Source organism: Lepidochelys kempii, chromosome 13 (assembly GCF_965140265.1).
Source record: "Lepidochelys kempii isolate rLepKem1 chromosome 13, rLepKem1.hap2, whole genome shotgun sequence".
NCBI classification, from domain to species: domain Eukaryota; kingdom Metazoa; phylum Chordata; order Testudines; family Cheloniidae; genus Lepidochelys; species Lepidochelys kempii.
The window spans coordinates 19,099,427-19,122,873 of NC_133268.1; the positions used below are offsets into that span (position 1 = coordinate 19,099,427).

At 45.6% G+C, this 23,447-nt stretch overlaps 1 pseudogene; it reads left to right on the forward strand.

Annotated features, from left to right (window-relative positions):
• Positions 1-439: 439 nt before the first annotated feature.
• On the forward strand, positions 440-22,869 carry LOC140897049 (thyrotropin-releasing hormone receptor-like; annotated as a pseudogene).
• The last annotated feature ends 578 nt before the right edge of the window (positions 22,870-23,447 follow it).

The following is a 23,447-nucleotide window of genomic DNA, read 5'->3' on the forward strand; positions in this document are numbered from 1 at the left end:
GCAAGTGCCTCCAGAGGAGGAAGCGGAGGGGGAATGAGGAGGGCTGCAGAAGGGGGGCGGGGAGTTGAACACGGAGCGGCGGCCCCGTGCTGGGGGGAGGACTAGTCACTAGCGCCCTGTTCCCCTGGGCTTTGCCCTCCGGCTCCGCGGGCCAGGGGGGCGCTAGGACCCTGCCCCAGACGGCAGCTGGGAATCCCCCCGGGGGGGCAGGTAGAGGCTGCCGGCGGCTCAGCAGAGAGCCGCAGCTCCAGCCGCGCGGGAGAGAGCCGGCCGGCGGGCACGGCAGCGCGGAGCCCAGCCCCAGCGCCTCTGGCCGCCCCGCCCGGCTAGGGAGCTCCGAGCGGGTGAAGTTCGCCCGGCTCGGCCCGGCCCGGCCCGGCCCCTCTCTCCGGCTTAGAGGCAAGAGGGGTTCAGGCAAAGGAGCGCTCGGGCGGGGTGAATGCTGCGGCGCCGGGGCTGCGAAGCGATGGCAGGCGCCGAAAGTTTGGGCCAGCGGGACACCTGTCTGTGCCGCGGGTTTGCGGTCTCCTAGCCCAGAATCGCTGCTGCTGCTGGGGTGTCTGGGGGTGTGTTGAGGGGATGCTGCGGTGTGTGTGAGGGGGTGTCTCTGGGTGCTGTGGTATGGGGGTGTGTGTGTGTGTGTTGGGGTCTGAGTGTGTGTTGCGGGGATGCTGGGGTGTGTGTGCTGGGGTGTCTAGGTATGTGCTGTGGTATGGGGGTGTGTTGAGGTGTGTGTGAGGGGGTGTCTCTGGGTGCTGTGGTATGGGGGTGTGTTGAGGTGTGTGTGAGGGGGTGTCTCTGGGTGCTGTGGTATGGGGGTGTGTGTGTGTTGGGGTCTGAGTGTGTGTTGCGGGGATGCTGGGGTGTGTGTGAGGGGGTGTCTCTGGGTGCTGTGGTATGGGGGTGTGTTGAGGTGTGTGTTGGGGTCTGAGTGTGTGTTGCGGGGATGCTGGGGTGTGTGTGCTGGGGTGTCTAGGTATGTGCTGTGGTATGGGGGTGTGTTGAGGTGTGTGTGAGGGGGTGTCTCTGGGTGCTGTGGTATGGGGGTGTGTTGAGGTGTGTGTGAGGGGGTGTCTCTGGGTGCTGTGGTATGGGTGTGTGTGTGTGTGTGTTGGGGTCTGAGTGTGTGTTGCGGGGATGCTGGGGTGTGTGTGCTGGGGTGTCTAGGTATGTGCTGTGGTATGGGGGTGTGTTGAGGTGTGTGTGAGGGGGTGTCTCTGGGTGCTGTGGTATGGGGGTGTGTTGAGGGGATGCTGGGGTGTGTGCTGGGGTGTCTGGGTGTGTGCTGTGGTATGGGTGGGTGTGCACTGTGGTATGGGTGTGTGTTGGGGTCTGGGTATGTGCTGAGGGGTTGCTAGGGTGTGCGTGCTGGGGTGTGTGAAGGGGTGCTGGGTGTGTGTGCTGGGGTGCCTGGGTGTGTGCTGTGGTATGGGTGTGTGTTGAGGGGGTGCTGGGGTGTCTGTGTGTTGGGATGTATGAGGGGGTGCTGGCTGTGTGTGTGTGCTGGAGTATGGGTGTATGTTGGGCTCTGTGAGGGGTTGCCAGGGTGTGTGTGTGAGAGGGGTGCTGGGGGGGGGGTGCATGTGTGTGTGCTGGGGCAGGGAGGACCTTTACATGTAAAACAAAACCCTTCCTAACTCTTGAGCAGCGCAATCAAAGGGCCCCTGGTGTTTTGGGGGAAGACGCCGGAAGTAACTGGGAGGAGGGGTGATTGCCTGATGGGGAGTGCAAGGGAGAGATCAGGGCGGTTCCTTTGAACCAACTGACTTTCCCTGTCTCTCCTTGCTCAGGACTCCTGAAGTGCAGCCAGGGAGCTGGTGAGAGCATCTGGGGAGCTCGGGGGACCAGCAGGAGATCTCCCAAGCAAGGCCACATGGAGAACGAGACCTTGGCCTTTGGACCCCCTCTGGGCAACAGCAGGGTCAACCAGACCCTAGGGAAGATGCCCCAGCACCCTCTGGAGCTGCAGGTGGTGACCATCCTGCTGGTGCTGCTGATCTGTGGGGTGGGCATCGCGGGGAACATCATGGTGGTACTGGTGGTGCTGCGCACCAAGCACATGGTGACCCCCACCAACTGCTACCTGGTGAGCCTGGCCGTGGCAGACCTGATTGTGCTGCTGGCCGCAGGGCTGCCCAACATATCGGAGGTGGTGGCCTCCTGGGTATACGGCTATGCCGGCTGCCTGTGCATCACCTACCTGCAGTACCTGGGCATCAACATCTCAGCATGCTCCATCACCGCCTTTACGGTGGAGCGCTACATCGCCATCTGCCACTCCATCAAAGCGCAGCTGCTCTGCACCGTGGCCCGGGCCAAGCGCATCATTGCTTGTGTCTGGCTCTTCACCTCCCTCTACTGCATGATGTGGTTCTTCCTGGTGGACACTGCCCAGGCGACCTTCTCAGACGGGGTGCAGGTCAGCTGTGGCTACAGGGTCTCCAGGAACCTATACCTGCCCATCTATTTCCTGGACTTCACTGCCTTCTATGTCATCCCGCTGGGGCTGGCCACTGTCCTGTATGGCCTCATTGCCCGCATCCTCTTCATGAGCCCCCTGCCTGCCAGCCCCCAGGACTCCGGCAGGCTCAGCTTCATGCACCAGGGCAAGCCGCCCAGCTCCAGCTCAATGAAGCTCTCCTGCCAGGGCAACAATGGGGCTCTGAGCTCCAGGAAACAGGTACATCCTGAAAGCCGGTGTGCTGCCCCCCTCCTGCTGCACCTGAGAGGGGGTGGCATTGGGAGGATGGGGGGGCACAAGACAGGTGCGGTGGGGCAGGGACTGGAGGTATGAGAGAGGTGGTGTTCCTGTGTTCCTAAAGAAGTCTTCACTCTGTCTCTCACGTGTTATAAAGACTGGGAATTGGTCTGAATGGCATTTTTTTCTTGGCGTTTCCAGGTGACATCCTGGAAAGGGTATGGGCGACTTAGTGCATTACCCCCATTATGGTCAGGATGCATTAAAGGAACCCGTCTGGTGGCTGCTTAGAAAGTCATCATCTCTCTAAACAGACAAGCCTGCGGAGTTGCCTTACTTTGAGGGTTGGCAGCAAAGGACTTCTCTGTGGGGCAAAATCTTTTAGAACTGCAACTCTGATCCCTGACTTGGCAGGGGCCCTGGAATGCCATCTAATCACTTACACCTGATGGGTGCTTAGGGATCCTTTTCTCCTGGAACACCCCCCAAAGCTGGCAGGCTTCACAACAGAGCCCAGAGCTTCTTGGATTTAAAAGAGTGATCGTCCCACTCACAGAAGACAGCGAGGTTGTGTGGGGGGAATGGGGCTGAGCAGAGGAATAGTGCTATTGCCTTTATTGCTATTTCCGGGTTTTCTTTCCCTTCCCTGTGTAATGAAATCGTCAGGGGTAAGAGGAGAAAAGGAGTGAAAGCTGATAAAAGGCTGAATTCTTTTAAAAGGCCCCTGACTACACAGGGCATTGGTTCCCCACAGTCCCTGTCTCAGCAGAGAAGGCTGAGAAGCGACTGCCTTGTGCTACACACACCACAAGAAAGGGAAGCATTCTGCAGGAATGGAGCAGTCCTGGCTAGAGGCGGATATTCTTGCAGGCTAGCTATTAATTCGCTCCATGATTAGTAAGGTGTTCGATTACCATAATGTGACCTGAGCTTCACTCCCAAACTGGAATCATGATTAATTAACCCTTCCAGTTTAAAATCACCAAGGAAGAGGAGATCTGATGAGACACACCTCAGACAGGAGCACCATTACCCAAACTCCCATCCCTTCCCTCTGAACTCCTTTCTGAGCCAATGGCATATGAATTAATTCTAGGGAGCAAACTCGCCTTGAGTAAAAAGAGGAGCTGTCGTCCAGCAGGGGGAGACGTTTCCCTTTTCTTTGCTGGTTAGTCCGTGTTTGGCTGGTTCGTTCCTGTTAGCGTTCATCATTCTGTCTGGATGTGATTTCATCCTCTGCCTAACCCACACTTTAGCGGGACAATAACTATCTGAAACCTTATTATCCTCCTTCCCTTAGCGGACAATCTCAGTGTCCAGATGTGGGACCTCTATTTTTACATCTGCACTTTTACTTTATTGTGTATTAGTTAACTTTTCCATTGGTGCAGGGAGGCAGGAGAGGTGCCATTTCTAGAGCTGCCTAGCGAATCCAAGCAAGGAGTGAGTCATTACATCTCAGTGAGGAGAAAATTTTGAAATACCAGGTGCAATAGAATAGAGCTCTGTACTTGGATCTCTTAAGCTGTCCATGTGTGTGTGTGTTTCTAGTCTTTCTCCTTTAACTCTTGGTCTCTTCTCTTCCCATGGAAAGGTTTAGATCACATACTGAATCCTTGTAAAATAACTGGGTGAAAAGTTAGCATTTGAAATAAAGGATCTGGAGTGGTTTAGACGTGTAAATAATAGGCAAGTGAGGCCCTTTGGGATTATGCTTGATAATTTACAGCAGAAATGGACAGGCAGAGGATTTAGATGTGGATTTGGAGACTGCAGTTTGCAAGGCCAGTTCTAGCCTGGTGTAAGTGGGTGAAACTCCCTTGACTTTAAGGGCTTAAACCTGGGCTGACTTTGGCCCATAGTGTCTACAAATTGTAAGGATCATATACTCTTGAGGCATGGATGCACTGATACTGATAAGTGCTGTGTAAAGGCTGGTTGGGAAATGGGACTCTCTTTTGGTGTCCCCTTTTTTCCATCAGAAAATTTCAAAATTTGAATTTTTTCAACCAGTTCTAGTGCTGTGTGTGTAGTGAGGGAAGGTATACGACTTGGCATGCTGCAGACAGCCTATTGTATCTTCAAAGCCCTGGGCTGACATTAACTAGTTCTCCTAGCACCCTTGTAAGAAAGAGGAATATGATCAACGTTTCACGCCAGCTCAGCATTTATGTTAAGGGCTGTTATAAAGAGGACTGGGATCAATTCTTCTCCATCATGTCCACTGAAGGTAGGGCAAGAAGTAATGGGCTTAATCTGCAGCAAGGAAGATTTGGTAAATTATTAGGAAAAACTTCCTATCTATAAGGGTAGTGAAGCTCTGGAATAGGCTTCTAAGGAAGGTTGTGGAATCCCCATCATTGGAAGCTTTTAAGAACAGGCTGGACAAACACCTGCCAGGGATAGTCTAAGTTTCCTTGGTCCTGCCTCAGTGCAGAGGGCTGAACTAGATGACCTCTTAAAGTCCCTTCCAGCCCAACATTTCTATGATGCTATAAATACCAACTTAAATACCTTAGAGGAAAAATACTGACTGGAAAGAAATACCAGAAACCCCCATTTCAAGGTTCTGTATGTGAACTGTGTTCAATATATCGGAACTCCAAATACTTATGTTCTCTATATCACATTGATTAGGAGTTCCTGCAATCACACCACCTAGGTTGTGATCTTGCAATTAAGTAGAGTCAGTACAAGGATGAGAGATTTCCGTGGCTGACTCCAGTCCGTAGGAAAAGTGAGGTTTGTAAGTAAACAGTAAAGCTAATACTGTACAGGTGCCCCAGTGGCAAAGCCTTCCTTATGGAAGGGACTACTGAGAAGATGAGCTATATAGCCCTGTAAGGGTGAAAAACATTTGGTGGGGAGGCAGTGGAAATGCCTCTTCTGTATCTGAAAGTTTGGTACAGGCAAGAATATATAACATAGCTGGCCTCTGATTGTTCTGCTAATCTCTCTCTGTCCTGCATTGCATAAGGGCACATCTCAGGAGTGAGAAAGGATGCAGGTTTTGTGATAATTTATTTCCAGATGTTCATTTGTGTAAAGGACACAATCAACCTCAGAATGTTTTCTGTGCCATTTTCTCACAGATGATTCTGTTTGTCATGGAAAAGGAGAGAGGACAGATATATGCAGGAGGCTCTTTATCTGGAAATATTTTCTTATGCCACGGCTTGCCGAACATTGTATTTCATGTGGATTCCTGATGCACTTTGTTAGATGTGTCCTGCTGAGTCCAGACAAACAGCGTTTGAAAGGGGTCTGTTTAAAGAGACACTGATGGAAAGGAAGCAGGCTAGCTACACTATTAGCTCAGTTATCAAACAACTGTCTGAGAAGCCTTCTAGTTAGGCACTCCAGGCTCATTAATGCCTGCTTCAGAAATATATTAGTAACCACAGTCTTAAGGGTGAGACATAAAGCCAAAGCTTATGGTCATTAAACATCCCCTTGCATCAGAATAAGGGTGCTAATCTGAATGTCATGGCTGAGTTTCCACTCTCTTCATTGCCCAGGCAATTTCAGCTGGATCCAGAATTCTTCTTAATTTCCTGATCCAAACACTCGTATTGTTGTGCACCGTTAACCAGTTGCTATGTTCCACCCCAAAGGTGGTTGCACTTCAGTAGTAGGGTAAGTAAGCCCAATTTCTCTGAAAAAACCTTCACTGATTTTTAGGACTAAACTCAGATGGAACCATTAAGGTTTTGAGGTGATACTTTTGTTTTTTCTGCTTCCCAGATAGGGTCAGAATTATCGAAGGCAAGGCTATTCTCACAGTAGTTTCATGTGTGGACAGAAGTGCCCTCAAATCTCATGCAAAATCTTGCTCACCCAAGCTTGCCAACCCAGGTCTGGAGACCCACATGGTACAGAGAGTACTGAGAAGTGCACACATTTCTGGAGACTTATCTGCACCAAACTTGAACTTAACAATTTTTGAGGTCCATTCAGCACTCAGACAATGAGTCTAGCATAAATACACATCAACATTCTGAGTTCAATCAGTAGGACAAGAAATTATGCCTCTAGGCTTAATTGATATGCAACTTCCCACTTCATAGGAATATACATAGGAAATGCCATACTGGATTAGAGCAGTGGTCCACCTAGTCCAGTATCATGATTTTAACAGTTGTTGGCACACAAGCTTAAGAGGAAAGTGCAAGAAACCCTACTCTAGGCAGTCATGGAATAACTTCCTCCCAGAGGAAGTGTCTTCTTAACCTCCACTAGTTAGTTTTGCTTATGCCCTGAAGCATGTGTGTTTATGTCCCTAATTCACTTAGGTCCTGATCCTGCACCACTGAAATGAATGGGAGTTTCATCATTAGCTTCAATGGGAAGAGGATCAGGTCCCTATGTCAGAAACAAAGTAACCGTCTCCTGTCTGGAAGGCAATGATCTTTATGGGGTTCCAGGGAACAGGCTGCCATGTAATTTGAATGTAAGTGCTGCTTAGTATGTGTTTCACACTGTACTTGGTGGTATTGAGACAAGTGATATGAGGTGAAACTAAATGGGCAGTCAGCTTTTCCTTGAATTGCAGCATATGTTTTCAAGTACCGGTTTTTCTTCTATAACAATGAAGGGATCAAAATGCCACTGCCTTTTTCCTATCTATTTTTATACTCCTCATCCAAAGATCTCAAAGTGCTCTAACTGCTTGAAATAAGTGTCACAAACCCACGTGATTTATGAAAGGATCATCACACCCATTTTATGTATGGCTGATTTGAGTCACAGAGAAGCTTAATGACAGGTTTCAGAGTAACAGCTGTGTTAGTCTGTATTCGCAAAAAGAAAAGGAGTACTTGTGGCACCTTAGAGACTAACCAATTTATTTGCGCATGAGCTTTCGTGAGCTACAGCTCACTTCATCAGATGTATGCCATGGAAACTGCAGCAGACTTTATATATACACAGAGAATATGAAAAAATACCTCCTCCTACCCCATTGTCCAGCTGGTAATAGCTTATCTAAAGTGATCATCAGGTGGGCCATTTCCAGCACAAATCCCGGTTTTCTCACCCTCCACCCTCCCACACAAATTCACTCTCCTGCTGGTGATAGCCCATCCAAAGTGACAACTCTTTACACAATGTGCATGATAATAAAGTTGGGCCATTTCCTGCACAAATGAGGGGGTGAGAGAACCTGGATTTGTGCAGGAAATGGCCCAACTTTATTATCATGCACATTGTGTAAAGAGTTGTCACTTTGGATGGGCTATCACCAGCAGGAGAGTGAATTTGTGTGGGAGGGTGGAGGGTGAGAAAACCGGGATTTGTGCTGGAAATGGCCCACCTGATGATCACTTTAGATAAGCTATTACCAGCTGGACAATGGGGTAGGAGGAGGTATTTTTTCATATTCTCTGTGTATATATAAAGTCTGCTGCAGTTTCCACGGCATACATCTGATGAAGTGAGCTGTAGCTCACGAAAGCTCATGCTCAAATAAATTGGTTAGTCTCTAAGGTGCCACAAGTACTCCTTTTCTTTTTTAGAGAAGCTTAAATGGCTTGCCCAGTTTCACATACCGAGTGAAAAAAAGAGCCAAGAACAGAACCCAGGAGTTCAACTCCCTGTCCTTTACTGTACCCACTAGAGTCATTGTGAAACTATTTAACTGTGTGCTGTTATCCTTAACAGTAAATTATCTATGCACCAAAATCACGCCAGATAAATCACATAGCTATTTTGATGCAGCTGCAGAAGGAATAAACAGAAAGAGTGCTCTGACTATCATAAATCTTGGCTTTAGTAGAGCATCTAACAATGCCATCTGAAAGCTAACTGGATAAATTTGATCTAGATGGAAATTCTGTGAACTGGATTGAAGAACAGCTAATAGATCATTCATAAACTGTGGTGATTCATGATGCTCCATCCACTTGTGAGGTGTCATAAACATACAGCTAAGGATAGCATAAAATCCCTCCTTTACCTGTAAAGGGTTAATCAGTTCCATTAACCTAGTTGGCACCTGACCAGAAGGACCAATGGGGAAAGAAGATACTTTCAAATTGGTGGGGGGGGGTGGGAAGGGGGAGGTTTTTGTTTGTGCTTTTGTTGTTCTCTCCGGAGACAAAGAGAGAGCCCAAGCAAGTAATCCAGCTCCTACTGAATGATACATCTAAAATTACAGAAATAGTAAGTAATAGCAAGGAAATGCGTTAGAGTATCTTTTGTTTTAGCTTGTGAATTTTCCCTAAGCTAAGAGGAAGGTTTATTCCTGTTTTTTTGTAACTTTAAAGTTTTGCCTAGAGAGGCATCCTCTGTGTTTTAAATCTTATTACCCCTGTAAAATTATCTTCCATCATGATTTTACATAGGTGTTTCTTTTACTTTCTTTTTCTTTATAATAAAAGTTCTGTTTTTAAGAATCTGATCGGGGTTTTTAGTGTCCTAAAAACCCAAGGGTCTGGTCTGTGCTACCTTTTTTACTCTGAAGCCTCCCCAGGAAAGGTGGTGAAGGGACTTGGGGGGATATTTTGGGGAAACAGGAACTCCAAATGGTCCTTTTCCTAAATCTTTGTCTAACTCACTTGGAGGTGGCAGCGATACTCTTCCAGGGACAAGGAAGAATTTGTGCCTTGGGGAAGTTTTTAACATAAGAAATGGGGGCATGAAATGGTTTAAAAGAAAATGCAAGCTAGACTGCAGGAACAGGTAGTTGCATTGGTCTGTGGGAAACTCTCCCAAGGAACATCAGAGAAGCTCCCACTACTGGAGTTCTTCAAACTGAGGCTGGATTTGCCCCTTTGGGTAGTGCAGTAAAGGCTGATCTTGCCCATGGCAATACTGGAATACTCCACCCAACAGGTCTGTTCCATCCCTAATAATTGTGCTACCATCAAGTAGTGACTGACTAGCATGACAGCCTTGGCTTTGCCTCAAGAACCCAGTCTCCAGGCTCCCTTTCTGTGGAATAGGTTGAATCACTAGCACTGAGAGATGTCAGGTGACATTCCATCTCTTTCCAACCACAAGACAACCCAGATGGCTTTAGGAGCATTCGTCTCTTGAATAGCACCATACAATGCTGCTTCACAAGTGATACTGGTTCAAAACCTGTGACAGCTCATTTACTTATGAATCATTTGTTGTTGGTGTGGATTATTTGCCTTCTGCCATTCATGCTTTCCATAGGCTGGCCAGAAGCACTGGCAGCTTTTTGAAAATGTCACAGAAAATATTCCTGGTGGCCTTCAGAAAGCTACCCTGTCATTTGTGTCAGAAACTTTGAATAGCACCAGAAGCTGTATTATAATTAAAGAATCATAGAATATCAGGGTTGGAAGGGACCTCAGGAGGTCATCTAGTCCAACCCCCTGCTCAAAGCAGGACCAATCCCCAATTAAATCATCCCAGCCAGGGCTTTGTCAAGCCTGACCTTAAAAATATCTAAGGAAGGAGATTCCACCAGCTCCCTAGGTAACGCATTCCAGTGTTTCTCCACCCTCCTAGTGAAAAAGTTTTTCCTAATATCCAACTTAAACCTCCCCCACTGCAACTTGAGACTGTTACTCCTTGTTCTGTCATCAGCTACCACTGAGAACAGTCTAGATCCATCCTCTTTGGAACCCCCTTTCAGGTAGTTGAAAGCAGCTATCAAATGCCCCCTCATTCTTCTCTTCCGCAGACTAAACAATCCCAGTTCCCTCAGCCTCTCCTCATAAGTCATGTGTTCCAGTCCCCTAATCATTTTTGTTGCCCTCCGCTGGACGTTTTTCAATTTTTCCACATCCTTCTTATAGTGTGGGGCCCAAAACTGGACACAGTACTCCAGATGAGGCCTCACCAATGTCAAATAGAGGGGAGCGATCACGACCCTCGATCTGCTGGCGATGCCTCTACGTATACATCCCAAAATGCCATTGGCCTTCTTGGCAACAAGGGCACACTGTTGACTCATATCCAGCTTCTCATCCACTGTAACCTCTAGGTCCTTTTCTGCAGAACTGCTGCCTAGCCATTCGGTCCCTAGTCTGTAGCGGTGCATGGGATTCTTCCATCCTAAGTGCAGGACTCTGCACTTGTCCTTGTTGAACGTCATCAGATTTCTTTTGGCCCAATCCTCTAATTTGTCTAGGTCCCTCTGTATCCTATCCCTACCCTCCAGCATATCTACCTCTCCTCCCAGTTTAGTGTCATCTGCAAACTTGCTGAGGGTGCAATCCACACCATCCTCCAGATCATTTATGAAGATATTGAACAAAACCGGTCCAAGGACCAACCCTTGGGGCACTCCACTTGATACTGGCTGACAACTAGACATGGAGCCATTGATCACTACCCGTTGAGCCCGACAATCTAGCCAACTTTCTATCCACCTTATAGTCCATTCATCCAGCCCATACTTCTTTAACTTGCTGGCAAGAATACTGTGGGAGACCGTGTCAAAAGCTTTGCTAAAGTCAAGGAACAAAACATCCACTGCTTTCCCTTCATCCACAGAGTCAGTTATCTCGTCATATGGGGAGAGGTGTCTTATCTGGAATGGTAAATACTAGGATAACCTCCCCCCTTCCCCCCCCGTAGACATGCTAATAATGAGACTTCTCTGCGTCAATACAGGAGCTTGTTTAAAAGCACAATTGCCAAGTAGGTACAAACACAAGGGAGGCACCTAGAAATCAGCAGATTTTCTAATACAAATGTGCTTTTGCAGGTGCTAACATAGCAATAAATATTATTATATTTGTTATCTCCTACTGTTCACAGGTATGCTGGGCATCTCACAGGAAACAAATAGAAGGCAGATCCCTGCTCTGAGGAGCTTACACATTCTAAGACCTGGATCCTGCAAACACTCATGGATGTTTGAATTAAAGAACATAGGAATGGCCATACTGGGTCAGACCAAAGGTCCATCTAGTCCAGTATCCTATCTTCTGACGGCAGCCAATGCGAGGTGCCCCAGGGGGAATGAACAGAATAGGCAATCACCAAGTAATCCATTCCCTGCACCCACTCCCAGCCTCTGGCAAACAGAGGCTAGGGACACCATTCCTGCCCCTCTTGGCTAATAGTCATTGATGGACCTATCCTCCATGAATTTATCTATTTAGTCTATAGGCCTACTCATGTGTGTAAGCATTTTCAGGATTAGGGCCTATGTGACTAACATGACAGACAGGAGCGGATACAACATGCCCCAGCTATTTGATCTTGCAGCAGTCCAGTGGATGGAAGTGAGACAGATTCAGACCAGAAATAAGGTACACCTTTGCATCAGAGATCTGGCAGTAAATATAAAATCACTGCTGATAAAACTTTCAGATGACACATGGATATGCACAGTAGTAAACGATGAGGACAAGGCAATCATACAGAGCAATCTGTATGGTAACCTGGGCCCATTCAAACAAAATATGTTTTAATACAGCCAAATGCAGTTATACATGTAGGAACAAGGAATGCAGGCCATACCTACAGAATGGGGACTGTATGCTAGAAAGTAGTGACTCTGAGAAGGGCTTAGGGGTGATAGTGCACAAGCAATGTAGCATGAGCTGCCAGTGTGATGCTGTGGCCAAGGGTGCTCATGCGATCCTTGGATGCACAAACAGCGGGGTAATGAACAGAAGTAGGGAGATGATTTTACCTCTATGTATGGCTCTGGTGAGACTGATCCTGGAATACTGCATCCAGTTTTGGTGTCCATATTTTAAAAAAGTTGTTGAAAAAGTGGGGAGTGTGCAGAGAAAGAGCCACAAAAATGATTTGAGGGCTGGAGAAAATGCCTGACAGTTAGAGACTTAAAGAGCTCAATTTGTTTAGCTTTTCAAAAAGAAAATTAAGCAGTGACTTGATTACAGTCTATAAGTATCTTCACAGGGAGAAAATACCAGGTACTAAAGATAAAGCCAGACAAAATCAAATTAGAAATTAGGCACAAGTTTTTAACAGTGAGAGTGATTAACCATTGGAACAAAACTACCAAAAGAAGTGGTGGGTTCTCCATCTCATAATGTCTTCAAGTCAGGACTGGATGCTTTTCTGGAAGATATGCTTCAGCAAAACACAAGTAATGTGTTAGTCAAACAAGTTATTGGGCTCCATACAGCAGTTATGGCCAATTTAATGGCCTGTGATGTACAGGAGGTCATACTAGATGATCTAATGGTCTTGTCTGCCCTTAAACGCTATGAATCTATGAATTATTAATAAGTTAAAAAAACATTTGGAGCATACTTAGAGAAACCTGAAATCTTTAAATCAAGACTTGATATCTTTCTGAAAGAGATGTTGTAGCTCATACAGAAATTTTGGGCTTGATGCAGAAATTATGGGGTGAGATCCCCAGGCCACCTTTAAACAGGAGCTCAGATAAAATTATCGTAATGGTCCCTTCTGGCTTTAAAATCTATGAATCTATGAAACCTGGGAGGGGAGGGACAAGAGAGGATATGTGTTACAGCCAGTTTCTCCAGCCAATTTAGGCTGCACATGTCCGAGTGGTTCAAGTGGTGCAATTGGTTAGTTTTTCAAATGTAATGTGTGAACAAGCTCATTTACCTAAGATGATCTGTGTGAATTCCACAGACACAGAGCAGGGATTAGTGTGACTTTCATAAGGGAGGCTATTTTGCAAGGTTTATGTTGGAAACAATGTGCTTAGGGATAACTGCCTGATAAATAAAAATGTTACATGATTTTATCTGATAATAAATAACCACCAGTGGGCAGCAGAGATGTTCTTTAAACCACTGTGGCCAGGACTAAGAGGCTACAGGGATGGCCACATGAAGTGGGGCTGAAGGTGTGTTGGAATGGTAGGACAAAAATAAGGCAGGGGAGAAGGTGTGCAAGGGGAAGTGAGAGGGTGTGGAAACTGGAGAACAGCAGCAGGGACTCAAAAGCAGCTGCCTAAAGTGAGACTGTAGCAGATGGAAGGGGTGATAGAAAGCATACAGCCTAAGGAACTCACTAAGGCCAGATGTAAGAAGCAGGGATGGAGATACTGAGTGGGACTGCAAAACAGCAGCCATCTCCTAAATGACTAAAATGAGCTGGGAGGACTGTAACTCCAGTAAGCTCTGTACAGTGGGAGCGATGAACTCAGACACAGTGGAAATGCATTCACAGTGATGGAGGATGAAAGGCCCCCAAAAATGTATTGCAACACAAGGTGCCACTCTCATCACGAGGTCTTGGCTTCGAGTGAAGTTGTTCTGTGGATTAAAACTGACTTCACTCCCAGAGCTTTTGAGTGTAACTCATTCTGTCCCCCTTCCCACGGCACAGTGTTCAAAGAGATGCTTGTGGAGGTGATTGTGCTCATTACAGCAAACAGCTCTCATTGCTCCAAGAAGTTAGAGTTAGCAGTTATGGCTGGCGTGTTTAACTGCTTTGAAAGACTTCCCTTTGCTGAGTTTGTGCTTTAGTGAGAGACTTGCGAGTTGGTTCCATTTTGTGACTTTTCCGTGTGGAGCTGTGTGGAATGAAATGAGCGCGTCACACTGAGAAAAACCTTGTTAGGGGAACAGGATGAAGACAGAGATGCAGAAGGCATTTGTTGAGAGAGATTTTTGAGAAGAAAGCTGCTTCCCACACACATGCAGTCACACGCCCTGGCATAATCATTAGCAGCCAGCATGGATTTACTAAGAACAAATCATGCAAACCAACTAGATTTCCTTCTTTGATAGGTTAACGGATTTGATGGATAAGGGGAATGCAGTGGACATTAACCTGAACTTCAGCAAGACTTTTGACACAGTCCCACATGGCATTCTGTTAAGTAAGGTGGAGAAATGTGGGCTTGGCAGAGCTACAATTAAATGGATACATAATTGGTTAAACAACTGCAAACAAAGAGTAACTATTAATGGAATAATGTCAGATTGGAGGGAGGTCTCAAGTGGGGTTCCACACGCATTCTGGGTCTGGCATTGTTTAACATCTTTATTAATGGCCTGGATGTCAGAACAGAGATCATACTGATCAGATTTGCAGATGAGATAAAGCTAGGGGGGATTAGCATAGAGCTAAAATTCAGAGGGATCTTGATAGACTGGAGAACTGGGCTATAGACAACAAAATGAGATTCAGCAATACAAATGTAAGGTGCTACACTTAGGGAAGAAAAACCAAATCCACAAATACAGAATGGGGGACAACTGGCTTGGCAGCAGCACTGCTGAGAAGATTCTGGGAGTTGCGGTGGATCACAGCCTCAACATGAGTCAGCAATGTGATGCTGTTGGAAAAAAAGCAAATGCAATTGTAGGTTGCATTAACAGAGGCATAGCATGCAAGTCACAGGAGGTGATAGTACCACTCTACTCAACACTGGCTAGGCTTCAGCTGGAGTACTGTGCCCAATTTTGGTCACCAGTGTATAGAAAGGATGTAGAAAAACTGGAAAGGATCCAGAGGCAATTGACAAAGATGATCAAAGGGATGGAATGCAAGCCATATGAGCAAAGGCTGGAGGAACTGAGTATGTTTAGTTTGGAAAAGAGATTAAGGGGAGACATTATAGTGGTCTTCAAATACTTGAAAGGCTGCCAAAAAAAAGATGGAGAAAAGTTGTTCTCTCTTGCCAGGACAAGAGGGCAGGACAAGAGGCAATGGGTTCAAACTACAGCATAGCAGATTTAGATTAAATCTCAGGAAAAACTTCCTAACTATAAGAAAATTAGGACAATGGGACAGACCCCTAGGGACGTTGTGGTAGCTCCTTCACTGGAGGTTTTCAAAAGGAGACTGGATAGCCATCTGTCTTGGATGGTTAGACACAACAAATCCTGCAACCTGGCAGGGGGCTAGACTAGAAGATGAAGCTTGCAGTCCCTTCTAGCCCTATGATTCTATGACCAGGCTCAGTAAGTTGAGCGCTTGGAGACAACTATAAGTATTTGTTCCCATTTCTGAGGCCCTTTACATTTCTCCTCAATACTTTTAAATGGCTTTGCATGCTCAATTATTTTGCTAATGCAAAGTAAGCAGCTGTAAGATAAATCACAGAGTGTGTCGGGGAGGTGACTATACTGGAATTAGACACCTGTGGCTGGCTGGCTCATGCCAGCTGACTCGGGCTCGTGGGGCTCAGGCAAAGGGGCTGTTTAACTGTGGTGTAGGCATTCAGGCTTGGGTTGGAGCATGAGCTCTGAGGCCCCAGGGTCCTAGAGTCCAGGCTCCAGCCCAGGACAAGGAGCTGATACTGTAACTGAGATTCTTCCCTTCAGGGGCAGGGAGATGACTTTCATCTGAATTTCTTCTTTTGAGAAGTTATAACTTACGCTATGAGCTATCATTATGAATGAGCAGGTGGGATCAGAAGGATGACATGCAAACCCTGAACTGTTCATTTCTCTCTCTCTCAGCTCTAGCTTTTAATCGCCCAGCATCTTTTATTTTTGAAATAATAAAACAAAAACCAAGATGCCAGCGAATGCCTAAGATCTGTGAGGGAAAGGTGCCTGGACAGAAATCTTTATCCACAAAGCTTAGTGCCTTTGGCTTTAGCCGGATGTTTAGTGGAGTGTCTGGAAGCCATGGATTAGTTCAGCCAAGCCGGTTGAATAAAAAAGGCCCTAACTCATCAGACGTTTTATTTGATCTCTCCCTCCTTGTCTGCCCCTGCCTCTTTCCACTTTATCTGAGATCTGACACAATAATTGTTTTGCAAGACTTTTGAAGCTGCTGCTAGCCCAGGTCCCTAGAAACCCCTGCTGATCTTGCTGCTTGCATTGCTATGGCTCCCCAGCCTTCACCTTCCAGGGCAGGGGGAAAGCACCTTTGCTGGGAAGAGGCTGTAACAAGGAACAGCTTTTATACCGAGATTCCTCAGTGTCCTTCAGAGCACTCTCTCTTTAGCAGATACCAACAGCTGTCTCCCCAGGGGGATAATGTCCCCATTTATGTTTTAGTTTCTCGCTTTTAAGTTGCGTGTGTTTTAAATATCATGTAGGGCCCTCAAGTGGGGATGAATTTTTACAAACATGCCCCCAGGACCACATATACACACCCACCCCACATAGCTGCTTGGGCTAGTTTTTCATTGAAATACAGTGAGGAGCCTTTAGAAGGCTAGAAAGCCTTCGAGGATGCTGATGTCACTTCTCACTTTGCCATGTCTTCTTGTACTCGGCAGGGTAGCTCATTTACTACAGTCTTGTACTTTGTAGTCACTGTAGGAACAGATTCTCTCTTCCCCTGTTAGTCTGGAAAAGTGGGTAACTTTGACATCCTCTCTGATGTTTCCACTGGTGTCGCCCCAGGCCCCCCCCCCACCCTTTTTATTATTAAGCAGTGAACTAGTGATTCTTTGTAGTCTAGTTTTTCCTCAGGAGGATGGATGAAAGGAGGATCACGGGTAGTGATCAATGGCTCCATGTCTAGTTGGCAGCCGGTGTCAAGTGGAGTGCCCCAGGGGTCGGTCCTGGGGCCGGTTTTGTTCAATATCTTCATAAATGATCTGGAGGATGGTGTGGATTGCACTCTCAGCAAATTTGCGGATGATACTAAACTGGGAGGAGTGGTAGATACGCTGGAGGGCAGGGATAGGATACAGAGGGACCTAGACAAATTGGAGGATTGGGCCAAAAGAAATCTGATGAGGTTCAATAAGGATAAGTGCAGGGTCCTGCACTTAGGACGGAAGAACCCAAGGCACAGCTACAGACTAGGGACTGAATGGCTAGGCAACAGTTCTGCGGAAAAGGACCTAGGGGTGACAGTGGACGAGAAGCTGGATATGAGTCAGCAGTGTGCCCTTGTTGCCAAGAAGGCCAATGGCATTTTGGGATGTATAAGTAGGGGCATTGCCAGCAGATCGAGGGATGTGATCGTCCCCCTCTATTCGACATTGGTGAGGCCTCATCTGGAGTACTGTGTCCAGTTTTGGGCCCCACACTACAAGAAGGATGTGGATAAATTGGAAAGAGTCCAGCGGAGGGCAACAAAAATGATTAGGGGTCTGGAACACATGACTTATGAGGAGAGGCTGAGGGAACTGGGATTGTTTAGTCTGCAGAAGAGAAGAATGAGGGGGGATTTGATAGCTGCTTTCAACTACCTGAGAGGTGTTTCCAGAGAGGATGGTTCTAGACTATTCTCAGTGGTAGAAGATGACAGGACAAGGAGTAATGATCTCAAGTTGCAGTGGGGGTGGTTTAGGTTGGATATTAGGAAAAACTTTTTCACTAGGAGGGTGGAGAAACACTGGAATGCGTTCCCTAGGGAGGTGGTGGAATCTCCTTCCTTAGAAGTTTTTAAGGTCAGGCTTGACAAAGCCCTGGCTGGGATGATTTAATTGGGGATTGGTCCTGCTTTTGAGCAGGGGGTTGGACTAGATGACCTCCTGAGGTCCCTTCCAACCCTGATATTCTATGATTCTATGAGGGAGCAGCCTAAGTAAGTGCTTTGCTTCTTTGTGGATAGGCAGGAGACCAACATGGTTCTCTGTTACCCTGCACCTCTAGGTCACCTAAAGGCCATGCAAAGCATTGCAAAATGCTACCAGATCAGAAGGGTAGCATCTGAGACCCGCTTTGCACTGGTGCAAATGACACAGGCAGTCAGTGAAGTGTGGAATCAGGCCCCACAGTACCAGGCAGAGCTGCACATCCACCAAAACAGACAGGTGTTGTAACCGGAATCTTCAACAGCAAATGTCTGGTCTAGAATGGAATAGAATTATTTTTAGCAACTGGAGATGGTTATATCTGGGATGAAACATGCTCAAAGTCACTGAGGACATTTGTCACTAAAACCATTCAGATAACCCTTGCTACTCATGACATATTATTTATGATATCCTTAACCTTCATAAATTCTCTCTTGCTTAACAATTCTACTTTGATGTCCTGTAAGTACTGCATGGTGGGTAAGGTGGTTAAATGGGGAATCTATTATTTAATTAAAGTCAGAAAGAAAGGATGATACCTCATGCTGACCTGGTGAAGAGTGACTACAGAACACAGTGAGTGAAATCATTGCCTTGTGAGACCTATAGTATCCAACAGAAGAGGACAGCAAAAGATTCCTGTCAGTCATGCACTGCTATGATGTAGGACCTTTTTACTCTCAGTGATGCTGGAATGGAAGTGGGCTTGAGAGAGACCTGGAATAAATGATATTGCAGTGAAAGGAGATATGTATTCCATTAGATGCAGCTTTGCTTAGGTCTCCATCTGTGAGATCGTGATCAGTACAGATTGACTAAGTACATTTACATTTTAGAGAGCGTACTGCAGAACTGCTGCCTGACAGAGATCAGTGTGCTCAGTGTATGGGAAAAGTCACACAAAAAGTGATTTAATAAAGGTAATACAATTCTTCTCAAGGTTAAATCAGTGCTGGCTTTATGTGATGGGAAAAAGGTAAAATTACAGAACTTGACCAAAAATTGAGGAAGAGTAGATTCAGGCTTGAGATCAGGAAGAGGCTTTTTGATCAGAGAGTTATTGTGACATGGAATCAGGTACTGTGGGAATGAGCTGAAGCTGTGAATGTTAAGTCAGGTAAAAATAGAGTGAATGAGTACTGAGGATTCCTAGCATTTCTATAAGCACCTGCTGAAAAAGGGGTGGGGGGTTGTTCTGGTAAAAAGACAACTGGACCAATGGTTCCTTCCATCCTAATTTCCTACGGCTTGAGAAACCATCGGTAACCAGATGTTAATTTCCCTCATATTGGGAACATTCCCTCTTTATTAGTGACTGGTACTGTTACTTGTGAATGAACAGGTCACCCTTCACAAACATGATGGTGCTTCAAACCAAAGAAGAGGAGAATTACAAATAAAGAAAAAAAGTCATCTTAGATGTTTAAATGAAACTCCGGTCCCCCAGCGGGAAGTGAAGTCCACCAGAGAGCACAGCTAAACATGCCAAAGTTTGTATTCAGAGTATGTACATGAAAGGGATTATTGTATGCCATTCGGAATCTGATAACTCTCATCACTTTAGGAAGGAATGTCTGTGCTCAATGCCCAGTCTGCCTAGGCTGGCTAGCGAAGGTTTCTAGGTCACACTTTCAGACGGCTATCTTGCATAGGCCCAATCCAAAGCCCATTGAGCCAATGGAAAGTGTCCCATTAATTTCAGCAGTTTTTGGACTAAGCCCCAGATCTCTAATACTGAATTTTCTGCTTATCCCAGAGGATAGCCAGGGCCTTAATGGAGTTCCTGTTCAGACAGGACAAGGATGCTTGCAGCCTGTGTAAACCAAATGAATATACAGCCAAGTCTGCGTCAACCACCCAAGCTAAATAAAATGTTTAGTAGAGGTTAACTGAAGGTTGAATGAATTTGTACTCAGGGTCACTTAAGACAGGCACTTGGTTTCAATTGATTGTTACAGCTTTGTCCAAGGTGAACACATTCCAAGTTCTCTTACAGAATCAAACCTCAGCAGGATGAGGTAAATGTGCAGTGACTCAGGGGGAAGTGTTTGGACCTTACAGATGTACAGAGAGATGATTCCGGGTCAGATCCTTGGCATAGCTCCATTTACTTGGAGCAACACCACTTTACACCAGCTGAGGATCTGGCCCTCTCTCTTCCTAAAAGGTTACAAGTGTCTTCTTGTGAGCTCTCCCTCTTGACTGTGTCTCTCTAATGACTTTGTTCTGTGCACAAAACTGGCTATTATCTGTGCTGACCACTACTTTTCCAGGTGGTGTGTTGGCCTCCATCATGTTGAGCAGTTTCTCTCAGTTAATTGCTATAACAATATTTCTTATGTTCATATATAATTTTTTTTTGTATCCATTACAAATCTTTAGCATCAGGTTCAACGCCTTCATTGTCATTATCAATAGCAACATCCCAGTTGGCACCTGCAAAGCTTAACCATCAAGGTTACCATCTTCATCCTTGGGAACAGTGTAAAACCCATCCTCATCTTCAAGTCCTCATACATCTTCCATCTCCAGCCGTGGTAAATAGAAAAATATTTTGGACAACTGTCTTTCAATTTTATTGACCTTAACAGATTAGTTGAATGTTATATTACTAACATGTAACAGCTGTATATAGTAACGCTGATGCACTGCATTGTAAGTACCACATGTGGGGGGTTGGTAAGGAAATCTATCCTTTACTGCGCTGGTTTGACAAAAAATCGTACAAACCCAGATCACTGACAGCACAGATTGCAGCCATGTGGGACTCCATCGTAATGCCCCGTGAATGTGCCTCAGCACTGACATGAATACACACCCTTTATTGGGCAGAAGATAGTTCAGTCTCCATGGTCACTCCTAATCCTTTTAACTGAGACAGTGGTACCAGTTATGACAGTTGGTTATACCTGGAACTGGACAGAACCCAGTGGATTTCATGTGGAGCAGCAAGCCAATCGTCATACTATAATGACTGCTGGTCACTACCAATCTATTTCTGAGTATTTCTAAAAATTACCCATAAGCATAGGATTTGATGCTAGATGGGATAGATTGGAACCAGAAATCTATATATGACTCTACTATCCCCTGAGCCATCCTGTTCCTTGTAAGTAACGATTTCCATGGTAGAACTGTCAGATATGGATAACATCGCACCTACTGCAATCCTTCATGTGTATTTCCCAGAAGGAGTAAGACACAATAACTGGTCCATTGGGTTCTTAGCTGTGACACAGTAACTCATAGCATCATCCCACTATCTCATGCTGGGATGTTCCCTGTGTCACCACTGTACTGTACTCTGGCTTCCAGGCTTGGTAGTAATCCCTTTCTTGTTTCAGGCATTACATTGCGACATGTCACCATTCTTAGCTCCCGCAGAGAGCATTCTACCCTGTAACCAACTGAAAACCATACTTCAAGAGAACCAGGGTGTCAGATCTTGACAGAAATATCTATCTTCCTGCAGAAAAGCATAATTACTGAACTACCCCCTTTTTGGGCATTTAGGGGTGCCTATTCCCTTAATATGCATGTCGTACTCCCACTAACATATATAGAGCATTCTGAAGAGCATGTGTATTCAATAAATATGTGCTGAAAGGAATATAATCACTCATAGAAATGGCTGTTTGCAACTGCCTGATTCAGATTATTGTAGAAAATCAATATAAGAGAAATGCATTTTTAAAAAAATTCTGGAGTACAGCAGAGAGGAACCGCAGCTCATTTCTGAATTCTCATCACGTCCTTTTTCCTAATGTGCCAATACAGAACTTTGCAGATGCTTCGGATTTTAAAAATATTCACTAGCTACTCTGCAAAAAAAATTGCTCTGGGAACAGATCTGGAATTCATGCTGGAGTCTGGTGCTCTAATACCAGTAACTGGCAGAATCACTTGGATCTGAAATGTTTAAATTGAGCGGAAAGTCAACAGAGTCCAAAAGAATCAGTTAAATATCTGAGAAGTAATTTGAATGCTTCCTGCATCAAATGCTGTTTGGGATTCTGCCCTAGCATACAGGATAGTTCTCCCCTTCATTTTTGTTGTTGTCACAAGCAATTTTCAAAATTGCATCCAGTCAGAAATTCTGACCTCGTCAGTCCTTTCTATCCAACACATCTCCCAGCCAATGAATGATTGTTTCCAATGGGGTTTTAAGTGTCTTCAATGATGACGGGAGACCTGTTATGGAAGTGTGTTATTTATATAAAATGTACTCACAGGAGTGAAATTGGCCCCCTCCAGAGGGGTTGCCCAAGATCTATGCCCCACTTAGCCTAATTTTGAAGACTTAAATGGGAGTTAAGTGATGCACAGACCCTGAGCTGGCCCTCTGCAGTTTCAAAAGTGGGAAGGTCCTGTTGGAAGAAGTGTAACATCAGCTATTTATTTTTTGTCCCTCCCAATTCAACAGGTGATCAAGATGTTGGCTGTGGTAGTGATCCTCTTTGCCCTGCTGTGGATGCCATATCGCACATTGGTGGTAGTGAACTCCTTCCTGGACCCTCCGTACCTCAACATCTGGTTCCTCCTCTTCTGTAGGATGTGCATTTACCTGAATAGTGCCATCAATCCCATCATTTACAACCTGATGTCTCAGAAATTTAGAGCAGCTTTCAAAAAGTTATGCAGATGTGAACAGAAAAGGACTGAGAACCCCACCCCGTACAATGTTCCAGTGTACTATAGCGTCATGAAGGACTATTCCCATGACAGCTCCGATCATGATGTCACAGAACAAGAAGATCTAAATGGTTTCTCCGCAACAGTGAAGAAAAGTAAACTTTACAGATAAACATGGTGACCATGAAACAACATAGACTTTGGGAAGTACGTGGTTGTATTTTACACTGTCTGGAACGTCCTATTGAAAATTGTTTCTGCCATATGCGGAGAGCACACAACAAAATTAATTTAAGAGCTCTCTAGGGCATTTAACAAAATAGATTCGTAGAGGGCAAATTAATTTTCTTTTCCTGAATGCTAATTTATTCACAATTAGATTGTGTGTTAGACTTTTGGCAGCATTTTGCATGGTCTGTAGTTAATGTGGTGGTGCATTTACATTTCCTGTTATGCACAAATATTTTTATTTGTGGGGCCTAGTCAGGGTTTGCATAGGAAACCTAAGAAAATCCAGGTGCTGCAGGAGGTTGTACAGTGTCTTCAGTAGGATATCTTTTCTCTGAACCAATGCCTCCCAAACAGTAGTAAGGGGCATTGTATTGCTGAAGTGTCATCTTTCTGGGGGGACATAGAACCAAGACCCAGGCCACTTGAAGTCATTTAATGAAGATCTCATAGGGCTTTCAATAATAGGAGAGGTGTCAGCTCCATTGTCCTGGCCAAATTCCAATTTGGAAAATTTTATTT